Below are 13,853 nucleotides of genomic sequence, written 5' to 3'. Positions count from 1 at the left end.
AAAAAAGCTCAAAGAGTCAATGGGTCATTTTGAGTCTCAGGCAGATGGTGGTAATGGCTCTCTTCTGATGATTCTCTCTCTGACTGCTGCCTTGACTGTTTATTTCAAAATTGTTGCTTCTTATATCCCATTTAGAACATAATATGATCTCATAACAGTTACATACAAGCAGTTACAAATCAATCAAATATTATATTGTTACATCAACTGTACAAGAGGAACACAAGGTCACCAAACATTCCTGTGTCTCTATACTCCTTAGTTACTTCTTAGTTACCGTGATAATGTCTGCATTCTGTGAGCGACTCTGTTTCTCTCTAATCCTCCCTAAAATGTCTAGTTTAGTTTTAAACAAAGTTCTACATCTTAATTTCTAACTTTACCAATATCTATTACTTTCTATAGATTCATTAATTACAAATTACAATCAAAAACATAATTTTTACTATAACTGGTCATACATATAATTGATTAAACAATAAAAACAAGAACATAAAAGTACCCTAAAGTTTCATAGTTAAGAACAAAGCAGTAATTCTCTCATGCTAACAATTTCTCAAAACTTCTAATCAAATTCCTACCTCTGTTCCCAAGCTCTCACTGCCCTTGACTGTCTCCTAAGCTGCTTTCTAAAAGCCTTAATGTCCTTGACTCAAACCAGCTGGAATGTTTCTTACAATTTTAAGCTTGAATTGCTAAAACTTTAGCTACTGTGGTTATTTCTAATGTTAAAACTTATTGTTAATGTAAAAATCAATTTTTATAACTACATGAGATTGAATATGGTGTGAAAGTTAATGTTAATGTGAAAGGCAACTATTATAACGTGAGGTTTGTTTAAAGTATCTAATGATTATGTAAGATTTTCTAAAACTTCTTATAAGGAAATCAGAAATAAACTATTTTTCCAAGGGAAAGCTAGAAACTGCAGGTCCCCCACATGAACCATCCCTTGTAGCTCTGCTAAACAGGGGGGGCATTCATTGTCTCTCTGCTAAACAATGAACTTTTCATGTATAAGTCTTCTTGCAGTTCTGCTCCTTGGCAAGACGGCATCCGCCATTCACAGGATGGCATCAGCCAGAATTGTGGTGTTGGAGGAGAATGTTAAAAATTCCATGGACTGCCAAAATAACCAATAGATCTGTTTTGGAAGAGGTGCAGCCAGAATGCTCCTTGGAGGCCAAGATGGCTAAACTTCGTCTCTCATACTTTGGACATATTGTCAGGAGGGAAGTCGCTAGTGAAGGATGTCATGCTGGGTAAGATGGCGGGTCAGAGAAAGAGAGGAAGACCCCCAATGAGATGGATAAGCCAGGTGGCATCATTGATGGCATCAAGTGTGGCAGCGGATCGGACATTGTTTCATTCTGCTGTGTATGAGTCGGTTCCGACTCAGTGGCACCTGACAACAATCCCAATCCTAATCTTGCATTTTTCTTCATGTTGTTATTGTACCCCCCACTACCCCCCAAAAAAAAACAACTTTGGGTTTCTGCAAATATAAACCTTTATGGGAGCAGACAGTTTCATCTTTCTACTTCAGAGTGGCTGGTGGGGTTGAACTAAAGACATTGTAGTTATCAGCCCAACATTTAATATGCTGCACCAGCATGGTTCCTTGAAGCTAATATTAACTGACTTTTATTTGGGAGATCTGGCAATATACTTTGATTGTGGTGACTCAAAATTGTGATACCTCAGAGTATCACTGAGTCCCTCACTTATTTGATTTTTCATATTATACATGAGGACCGATGACCTTTACAACATGCCTATGGATCTACTTTGTTACATAACATTGATGATTTATTTACTGGTCTGCATTTAATTTTCCCAAGCTTGTCTCAAATACAGCCTTATTTTGTCAGAACATTCAGTTGATTGTGGGAACAAAGTCTCTAAAGAAAAATTGTAACTTACCCAGGCATCAGTTAAATATGTAGACACATAATCTCATCAAAGTGGATTACTACTGATACTTAAAGAAACTATTCTAACTTTCCCTATGTCTAGTTATTTTATATATATATATCACTAATGGGATATTTTGGAGACATTATAAATATTGTAGAACTTTAAGACCAAATTTTTCTTTGTCGACTCAAACATTTTTTCAATACCTAAAGGAATCTTGGTGTTGTGCTGTAGGATAAGCACTGGACTGCAAGGTTATTTTGAAGCACAAGGTTGGCATTTCAAACTCACTAGTAACTCCTCAGAAACCCTATACAAGATTGATATGAGTTGTGACTGACTCGATAGCACTTAACAACAACAAAAGACTTCCAAATGTGACAATTTTCAATGTTCAGAACATGGCAGAGGGGTTATATTGTAACTAAAGGAATCATTAACTAGTAACCCAGCTTTAAGATTTCTGAATTTAAATTTTGAGTTTTGACTTTTTGTTAATGAAATGTCTGGGAATGCCTTAGAGTTTAACAGTTATATGCATATGAAAATATGACTAGGTCAGGTGCATTTTATTCCTCAAACTGATATCTTTACTCTTGACCACTTGAAAGATGTCTTTTGCAGCATATTTGCCTAATGCAATAAATATTTTGATTTCTTGAATGCTTTCTTTAAAGATCTGTAGTCACAGAAGCCCAAAATTTTGTTGTGTTTTTTTCTGTACTATAAGACCATGAAGAAAAATGTGACTTCAGGATTGGAGTAAGACTCATTAACAACCTGCAATATACAGATTATACAACTTTGCTTACTGAAAGTGAAGAAGACTTTTAATATTTACTGATGGAGATTGAAGACCACAGCCTTTGATATGTGTTGCACATCAATGTAAAGAAAACAAAAATCCTCACCACTGGACAAACAAATAACATAAAGAAAAACACAGAAAAGACTGAAGATGCCAAAGACTTCACTCATATTGCTCAGATCAAGCATCAACTCTCATGGAAGTAGCAGTAAATAAATCAAACAACATATTGCATTAGGCAAAACTGTTATGCCAGACCTCTTTAAAGTGTTCAAGATCAAATATGTCAATTTGAGGACTAAAGTGTGCCTCACCCAAGCCATGGTATTTTGAATAACCTCATATGCATGTGATTGTAGGATAATAAAGAAGAATAGATACATTTGAGTTATGGTGTTAGAGTAGAATATTAAAAGTAGCATGGACCACCAAAAGAATAAACAAATCTGTACAGAAGACCAGCCAGAATGCTCCTAAGAAGCCAGGATGGCCAGACTACATCTCTCATACTTCAGACATATTATCAGGAGGCACCAGTCTTTGGAGAAGGACATGAAGCTTGGTATAGTGGTGGTTCTGCAAAAAATAGGAAGATCCCCAAGAAGATGAATTGGCATAGTGGCAGCAATAATGGGCTTAAGCCTAACAGTGACTGTGAAGTTGACGCAAGATCAGGCAATGTTTAGTTCTGTTGTGCATAAGGTCTCTATGAGTTGGTACTGACTTGATGGCACCTAATAATAACAACAACAAACAACATAGGATCATTAAAGGGGCCTTGGTAGCATAGTGGGTTATGAGTTGGTCTGCTAACCTCAAGGCTATCAGTTTGAATCTGTTGGATAAAAATTAGGTTTTCTACTCCCAAAAAGATCTACAGCCTCAGAAACCCGAACAGTTGTCTTAATTGAAATCAGCTCCACATCATAAACCACCACCACCACCACAGGCCATGATGAATTGGAATAGACTCAATAGCAGTGGTTAATATTGGCCTTTGGGATGTATAGGAATAATGAAAATCGTGACTCTCAACCACTGTAAAGTAAGAGAATGTAAGGAGTGTATTAAAAAGGAAGTTAATGTAGACTAGGAATTACAGTGAAATCAAGATTCCACAATGCAGTTAATGACATATAGTTTCTGTACAAACCTTCACTTGTGAGTTTTTAACTTCTTATGATGGAAACAGGAGTGCTGTAGGGGCTAGTGCAGGGAACAATTAAAGGTGTACAAAGAATGTCTTGAAATACAATAAATTCTTCTTTTGCCTTTCATTTTAAAGGGAACTGGGGGATTCTGGAAAAGGTTTGAAGGTACCAAGTTGAATTATGTTGAGGTCTTCTTATAGAATCCAATTAATTATTGCTATCATTATGTGCCATCACTGACTCATAGACACATTATGCACAATATAGCAAAATATCATCCTTTGCTGAACCATTCTCACAATCATTGTTACACGTGAGCCCATTGCTACTGCCACTGTGCAAATCTGTTGAACTTTTAGCCAACCATGGGGTACCTGGTATCAAAGGGAGACAGTCTGAAAAGCTAAAGGGGCAAAGGAACTTATTTTCTATATCAGCAAAGTAAGTGCTTATAAGTAAAAGAAAAACTTCGTCTTGTGATAACTGTCACAATGCAATGATGACTGTTAAGGATTTATAATAATATTTCCCCTAGTTGGTGAAACTGTTTCTGACAAGTCCATTTAGCAAGTGTGATTAATTCCAGGAATGCAGAGTAAGTTCAACATTAGAAAATCAATCAATGCAATATACACATCAATCAAACAAAAGAAAGGAAACATATACCATTTCTATTGATGCAGAAAAGGAATTTAATAAAAGCCAACACCCTTTCTTGCTGAAAATTCTCAATACGATATAAATTAAAAAAAAAAAAAAAAAAGTTACTCAATTCTATTAAGGGCACAAGACCTTTTTAAAGTGTTGAAGAGCAAGGATGTCAGCTTGAAGACTAAGATGTGCCTGACTCAAACCATGGTATTTTGAATAACCTCAAATATATGCGAAAGCTGGACAATGAATAAGGAAGACCGTAGAAGAATTGGTGCTTTTGAGTTATTGTGTTGGAGGAGAATATTGAAAGTGTCATGGGCTGCCCATAGAGCCAATAGATCTGTGTTGGAAGAAGTGCAGCCATAGTGCTCCTTGGGGGCCAAGATGGCCAAACTTCAGCTCTCATACTTCAGACATATTGTCAGGAGGGACCAGTCACTGGAAAAGGATATCATGTTTGGTAAGGTGGAGAGTCAGAGAAAAAGAAGACCCCCCAGCGAGATGCATTGGCAAAGTGGCAGCATCAATGGGCTCAAGCGTAGCAATGATAGTGAGATTGGCCCAGGATTTGGCAGTGTTTTGTTCTGCTGTGCATAACAAAGGTCACTATGAGTTGGTACTGACGAGGTGGCACCTAACAACAACAACAAGTAGTTAAGGTTTCGTGTCTACATGACTAGGCCAGAATTTCCAGTGGTTAAGCAGTTCAGACGTGTTTACTTCTATGGTGATGAAACCTTACACTAATGCTTCCTCAGGAATGTGGCCTGCTCCCATTATAATGAATATGTGAGAAATATTCTCTGTCTTCCATGAGGGTCCTGGGATTTCACAGTTAGAAGCCATTTTCTTGATAGTAAACTTCTCTTTTTATACATATATAAACTGATTCGACAGCACTTAACAAGTGCCATAGCTACTCTGTATAGGGTTTCCAATAAGCAGCAGGTGAGCTTGAAATGCTGACCGTGCAGTTCAAACCAACTTTGCAGTTGAGTGGATTAACTCACAGTGCCATAATAGGACTCTTTCTCTTTATCTATTTATATCTATCTATCTATCTACACACACATATGTATATAATGTGTGCATATATATACACATACATACACATATACATATATATGTTGTTGTTGTTATGTGCCGTGGAGTCGGTTCCAACTCATAGCGATCCTACACAGGGTTTCCGAGGTTGTAAATCTCTACGGGAGCAGACCACCTCATCTTTCTCCCGCGGAACCTCTGGGAGTTTCAAACTGCTGACCTTGCGGCTCGCAGCCCTATTCGTAACCACTACGCTACCAGAGTTATACAGTCCAGAGTTCTGGTGTGGTGCTGTGGGTTAATGCGCCATACTGCAAAGCCAAATTTGAACTGCAAGGTTGGTGGTTCAAGCTCACTAGCTGCTCCTTGGAAACCCTATACAGGGTCGATATGGGTTGGAATTGACTTGACGGCACTTACCAACAACGACAAATATATATAGTCCACTTGTTCCATTTCTCTAGGAAACCTGATCTAATACATATAATACCATGAAAGTGTGGTTCTAGAGAAAAAAAATTCATAAGGATGAGTTTTCTACTTTGGTACTTAAGTTTGACTACTTTAAAGGCACTGATACAGATTGGAGGCATGTCTGACCGTCTCTGCTTTATAGAATCAGTCTTAGGCTGATTTTGAATTTGGTCCTCTTTCCCCCTTGTGATGTCTGAAGATATCTGACATGGTCCCACTTAATTTAAGCAGTTGGTGCTATGAGAAGGATTCACTCCAATGGCTCAGGCTCTTAAAAGCAAGAGGGTTTTGGTGTTTTTTGTTTTTTGGGTTTTTTTTTGTTTTCATCTGTAACAGTACAAAGGAGTCCTGGTGTCATGCTATTGGTTAATGCACTTGACTGTAAAGTTATTTGAACAACAAGAACAGTGACTCAAACACACCAGTTCCTACTCAGAAACCTTATACAGGGTCTCTATGGGTTGGAACCTAATGGATAACACTTAACAACAACAACAATGGTATAAAGTAATGTAAGGGATAAAATACTTAAGTGAGGAGAGAGCCATATCCTGGAGTTGCTTGGAGCCAATACCTGGCTGGTTAAACTATATGACTAATGGACTACCAGCTGTTCCACAGGAGAAAGCTGAGGCTTTCTGCTCACATAAAGATTTACAGCCTTGGAAACTCTGTATAGGGTCACTATGAGTTGGAACTGACTCCACAGCACATAACAACAATGGAGGACCAGGACCTACTAGAATCTAACCTGCAAGAGGCCCCAAGGCCATATGCATATGAATGGCATTAATCCAAGAGAGAAGAAAAGATAGAAACTTTGGATATAGGTTTTTCTGCCTATTATTGTAAAATAGATATACCTGTGTGATACAAATGCATATTGGAAATTATGATTACAGAGATCTCCCAAGCTCTCCTTCAGCCTATACTTGATTGGATTTGCTAAAAGGGGAATTAAAATTTGCCTGGAAAAATCAGCTTTTTGTTTTAAGCCTCCATAGCATATGGGGCCTTAGGTAGAATCCGGAGCCCTACCCAGAACCTTCAAAATTGGACTACTTACATTTGAAAAGACATGCAGACCAACCCAGAACAGAATATTAATGACTGACAGTTTGATTTTTTATTGTTTTTGTATTTTTACAGGCATAAAGGAAATTTGGCCCATTAGAGAAAATCCCCATATAGGACTGAAAGTTAACAGAAACTGGCATGCCACATGCTCAATGATGACCACCTGGCACCACTTGTGAGTGGAATTGGCAGAAATGCAGCAATGAAGACCCAGGTTGAGTGTGTTTGTTTTTTATTGGCACCTACTGACTTAGAGGTAAGAGAATAGGGAAGGATATCTGATCTGAGGAGTCCTGGTGTGGCACTGTGGGTTAATGTGCCAGACTGCAAAGTCATTTGAACTGCAAGGTTGGCAGTTCAAGCTCACCAGCTGCTCCTTGGAAATCCTATACAGGGTTACTATGGGTCGGAACCGACTTGACAGCACTTCACAACAGCAACAATCTGATCTGAAGTTTAAAAAACTGTGTAAACCCCTGAGCCTATGGGCACTGACCTAGACCTATCTTCAACTAGTGACCAAGGACTCTACAATTATAGGCCATTTCCTTGAAGATAAGCCTTCCAAATTCAAGGGGAATGTTCTCAATCTTTCTGAATTATTTACAATGTTGAAAGTTTGAAAACATTCCCATTGAAATTGGAAAGTAGACAAAATGCCTACTTTCAATACTCAATATTCAGGATTGTAGTAGAAGTACTAACCAGACGAATAAGACCACAAAAATAGATAAAAGGCATTAAAATTTTAAAAAGGAGCAAATTTATTGTCTATTCATGGACAGCATAGACATTGTTGTTGTTGTTAAGTGCCGTCGAGTCGATTCCAACCCATAGCAACCCATTATAGGGTTTCCAAGATGCAGCTGGTGAACTTGAACCACCGACCTTGTAATTCAAACGACACTGCAGTCTGACGCATTAACCCACAGACCCACAACAGGACTCTTAGCATAGACATATATATGGAAACTATCTAATACTCCTAAGAAAGTTTCTCTATACATCACAACTGAGAAATCTGAAACAGAACTTAGAAAATTATTCAATTTGCAATAGGATATGAGATAATAAGTCATTTTGCCATAAATTTAACCAGAGATGTGAAAGATTTACTCAATAAAAATTATAAAGAACTACTTGAAGAGATTTAAAAAACAATTAAATAAATAGAAAGATGTTCCATGTTTAGGAATTGGAAGAATTATTGATACAAGGTCAATATATCTCAAAGTGAACTATAGATTGAATCCAATCCCAAACAAAATTGCAACAGCCTTCTTTACAGACATTGAAAAAATAATTCTCAGTTTTATATACCATGATGTTGCTGTTAAGTGCCATCAAGTTGACTCCACAAATATAGCCCAACCAACCTGACAAAAAAACCTTAACTATCACAGGTAGTCCTAGTGTGGAGCTGTGGGCTAATGTGCCAAACAGCAAAGTTGTTTGAACTACAAGGTTGGCAGTTCAAACTCACCAGCTGCTCCTCAGAAACCGTATGCAGTGTCTCTATGGGTCAGAATTGACTCGACAGCACTTAACAACAACAACAACATTATTATAACAGGGAGTCCTAGGAAGACACTCTGGGTTAATGCTCTGGACCAAAAGGTCAGCTTACGACAATGTCAGTAGTTCAAGCTCACCAGTTGCTCTTTGGAAACCCTACGCAGGCTTGCAATGAATCAGAACTGACTCAACAGCACTTAATAACAACAGCAGCAATTATTATAATGTAGTCCTGGTGTGGTGCTGTGGGTAAATGCGGTGGACTGTGACATAGGTTTGAACCGCAAGGTCTGTGGGTCAAGCTCATCAGCCGCTCCTCAGAAAACCCAAGACTGCATAGGGTTTCTGAGGAACAGCTGGTGAGCTTGAACAACTGACATTGTGGTTCAAATTGACCTTTTGGTCCAGCACATTAACCCATAGCAGCTTCCTAGGACTTCCAGTTATAACAATGGTGGTGGTGGTGGTAGTGTGCCGTGGAATTGGTTTCGACTCATAGCTATCCTGTATAGAGTTTTGTGTTATAACATAGGCCAGAAATAAACCTGGCCATGAAAAGGAATAATTTATAAGTAAGTGGAATTCCAGAAACAGGAAGAGACCAAAAAAAAAAAAAAAAAATGTGGCAAGAAATTGTTGTACAAAAACTTTCCTAACATCATGATAAGCATTCAAATTGAAATTAACACCAAGTAGCGTAGTGGTTACGAATCGGGCTGCGAACCGGAAGGTCAGCTGTTCGAAACTACCAGCTGCTCCGCGGGATAAAGATGAGGCGATCTGCTCCCGTAAAGATTTACAGCCTCGGAAACCCTATTCAGGGTCGCTATGGGTTGAAACCGACTCGACGGCACTTAACAACAACAACAACAACAACAGGATAGACTACAAAAGAAACTCATAAAAATGTATCACAATCAAACTTCCAAAGACAAAGACAAAGAACAATTTCTGAGAGCAAGCCAGGAAATCTAAAACTTTCCTACAAAGGACAACCAATAAAAATCTGCTCTGATTTCTAAGCAGAAACCACTTGTGTGATTAGAGAATGGAAGCATATGCACAATTCTCCAGTCACAGTTTGTGTCTCAGTTTATGGTAGAGTTTATAGTGAGGTTGACTGTTATTTATTGTTGATGGGTAAAATATGAGCTCGTATTTGCTCTTGCCCAGTTGGTTAGGCTGCAGATGGTATGGTTGTGGCAGGGATTTATGAACATAGTGTCATACTTTGTTGTTAAGTGCCACTGAGTCGGTTCCAACCCATAGCGACCCTGTATAGGATTTCCAAAGAGCAGCTGGTGAGCTTGAACCACCAACCTTGCAGTTCAAACGGCTTTGCAGTCTCGCGCATTAACCCACAGCGCCACACCAGGACTCCTAGGACCCCCCCATTATAACAATAGACATAGAAAACTGTGTTATAACACTATCTGGTGTAAAAAGGGAAAACAGACACAGATAAAAACAAAACAAGCAAAGAGCAGTGAAAGAAATAATAGAAAAAGAAAACAAAGTGAGCATCAGAAAGAAATATATATATATATATATATATAATAACAAAAAGAAAATCAAGAAAGAGAAAAATAAGGAAGAAATTGAAAAAGAAAAACACTATATAAACTAGGGAGAGAGATGAAGAAATGGAAAATATACCAAATAATTAAAAATACATAAATAAAAGACAAAAAATGAGAGACGTAAAAGGAGAGGGAGAGAAAAGAGAAATAGAACAAAAGAAAAAAGAGAGTGAAGATAGGATAAAAAAAAAAACAAGATAATGGAAAGAGAAAAAGAATGAAAATAATAAACAAAAACAATGAAAGGAAATAAACAGGGCAGGGCTGGACCCAGAAAGCAGAAATCTCTTGGGAGACAGAGCTCATGAGATGGGTGAGGAAGGGATGATATGGTGGAATTCCCAGCCCTAAATGGAATTCCAAAAGACCTAGGTATTGTCTAGGGTCATGACTTCCAATCTGGAAGTAGTTTTGGCAGGCCGTACAAATATCTTGAGTTAATGTATTTCAGGTCCGTATGCATATAACAAATTGTTAATGAATCTTCCTCCAATCCTGATGTCACATTCTTCTCAGATAATCCATTTTCTTGGATTATTTGCTTAGCACAGAGATCGCATAAGTATGATTTAAGAATACAATCCAGGCACACACTTTTCCTGATTTTAACTCATTCAATGTCTCCTTGTTCTGTTCAAGTGATTGTCATTTAGTTTATGTACAGGTTCCTCAAGAGCACAATATATCGTTTTGAAATACCTGTTCTCTACAATGGTATTCATCATTTTTCATAAACCACATAGTTGAAAGGCTTTCTATAGTGAGTAAAGCACAGGTACACATTTTTCTGCTACTCTCTGTTTCAACTAGTCTGTTTCATGAACTACCTAATGTCAGCAATGATATCTCTGGTTCTGCGTACTTGTCTGAACCCATCTTGAGTCTCTGACAATTCCCTGTTGATGTACAATTGCAACTGTTTTTAAATTATCTTCAGTAAAATTTTATTTGCATATGATATTCATGATATAGTTAAATGCTTTTTGTATTCCATTGCGTTGCTTCTCTTTGGAATTGGCACAAATATTGATCTCTTTCAGTCAGTTGGACAGGTAGCTGTCTTCCAAATTTCTTGGTAAAATTAGTGCCTCCAGTGATACCTCAGTTTGTTGAAACATTTCAATTTGTATTCCATCGATTTCCCGAGCCTTGTTCTTTGCCAATGTCTTCAGTGCCCCTTGGACTTCTTCCTTTAGTATCATTAATTCGTGATCATATGTAAACTTCTGAAATGGTTGAACATTGACCGTTTCTTTTTCGAATAGGGACTTTGTTGTTTTCCTTTCATTGTCTTTTGATGCCTTATCTTATAACATTTTGCTCATAGAAACTTTCAGTATTGCAAATTGAGGCTTGAATTTTTCTTCAATTCTTTCAACTTGAGAAATTCTGACTGCGTTCTTCCCTTTGGGTTTTCTAACTCCAAGTCTTTACATATTGCATTGCAATACTTGACCTTATCTTCTCAAATTGGCCTTTAAATTTTCTGTTCAACATTTTTTCCACCTCACTTTTTTCAATCACTTTGACATCTTTGCTCTGGTGAGCAAGTTTCAGAATCTCTTAAGATATAAATTTTTGTCTTTTCTTTCTTTCTTGTGTTAATGACCTTTTCCTTTCTTCCTATATGATGTCTGTGATGTCATACCTCAACTGGTGATTTTTGGTCACTAGTGACTAATGCAGCAAATCTGTCTTTGAGATGGTTGGATAAGTTCAAGGTCATACATTGGCTCTCATAGACTTGTCTTAACTTTACTCAGCTTCATTCTGAACTTACATATGAGTAATTGATGATCTATTCCAAAGTCTGCCCCAGGACTTATTTTGGCTGATGATATTGAGCTTTTCCACCATCTCTTATCAATGATATGTTGAAATAGGATCTGCTATTGATTCTTATCCAGTGGGTGGGTGTGCAGGTGGTATGGTAGTGTCTGGGATTTATGGGCACAATTGCTTACTCTTATTAGTTGGTACAAGAAGAGAAAATAGAAACAGAAAAAAGCAAAATACAACAAACAAACAAACAACATTGAAAAAAATAACAATAATGAAACAGGGGGAAAAAAACACTTCAGTAAGAAAAAGAATATATAACTAGAAAAAGAAAATAAAATCATGGAAGAGAAAAATAAGGAAATATGTTAAAAGGCTTCATTTTGCTTGTCTTCACAATTAATGCTCAAAGAAAAAATAGTCAATAAATCTAAGAACATATTGCATTAGGCAAATCTTCTACAAATGACCTCTTAAAAGTTAACAAGTACAAAGATGTCACTTGAGGACTAAAATTCATTGAGTCAATCCACAACATTTTCAATCAGCTAATATGCATGGGAAAGTTGGACAATGAATATGGAAAACTGTAGAAAAATACATTTGAATTATGGTGTTGACAAAGAATGATGAAGTTACCATGGACTGCCAGAAGAACAAACAAATCCATCTTGGATGGAAATACAGAGAAAATACACCTTAGAAGCAAGGATGACAAAACATCATTTCTCATACCTGGGACATCTTTTCAGGGGCGACCATTCCCTGGAGAAATATAGCATGCTTAGAAAAATGGATTATCAGTTTAAAAAAAAAGGATACCCCTAATGAGATAGATTGACTCAGTAACAGCAACAATGGGCGTAAATATATTAACTGTGAGGATGGTGCAGGCCTGAGCAGTGTATCATTCTGTTGTCACTATGAATTGAACTGATTTGATACCTAACAACAACTACAGAAAAACCCAACCATACCTTGATGTATTATGAATTCTTTGTTTCACAAAGAAGTAAAACAATAATTTTTATATCTTGTAGAGTGCCAAATCATGTTTGTTTGTTTTTTTTGTTTGTTTGTTTTTTTTTCTTTCTTTCTATGTTGTATGACTATTTGGAGCAGAAAGAAATCAGAAAGGGAACTATCAAGGTTGTATAGTAGATGAAAGACTGCAACTTGGCACATACCTTTCCTGATTTTAAACCACTCAGAATCCTCTTTTTCTGTTGAAATGACTGCATCTTGCTCTATATGTATGTTCCTCATGACTACAATGAGTGTTCTGGAACACCTATTCTTTCCAATGTTATCTATAGCTTGTCATTAACTATGCAATCAAAAGTCTTTGCATAGTCAATAATTCACAAGTAAAAATGTTTCTGGCATTTTCTGCTTTCAGCCAGGATCAATCTGACATCAGAAATGATGTTTCTCATCCTACATCCTCTTCTAAATCTGACCTGGATTTCTGTTCCCTATGGATGTACTATTGTACCCATTTTTAAAGTATCTTCAGAAAATTTTACTTTCATGTAATATTAATGATAATGTTCCATGACTTTTACATTCTATTGGGTCACCTCTCTTTTGAAAAAGCACAAATATGGATCTCTTCCAATTACTGGGCCAAGTAGTTGTCTTCTAACTTTCTTGACATAATTGTGTGAACACATTCAGTATTCATCCGGTTTGTTCAAAGATTTCTATTGTATTCCATCTATTCCTGGAAGCTTGCTTTTCAACAATGCCTTTAAAGCTGCTTGGTTTCTTCCTTCAGTACCACTGGTTCTTAATTAAATATTGCCTCTTGAAACAGTTCAACATTGACCATTTCTTTCTGGTTCAGTGACTCGT

This window comes from Chrysochloris asiatica, unplaced genomic scaffold, assembly GCF_000296735.1.
Source record: "Chrysochloris asiatica unplaced genomic scaffold, ChrAsi1.0 scaffold00441, whole genome shotgun sequence".
NCBI classification, from domain to species: domain Eukaryota; kingdom Metazoa; phylum Chordata; class Mammalia; order Afrosoricida; family Chrysochloridae; genus Chrysochloris; species Chrysochloris asiatica.
This window is presented reverse-complemented; position numbering follows the sequence as displayed.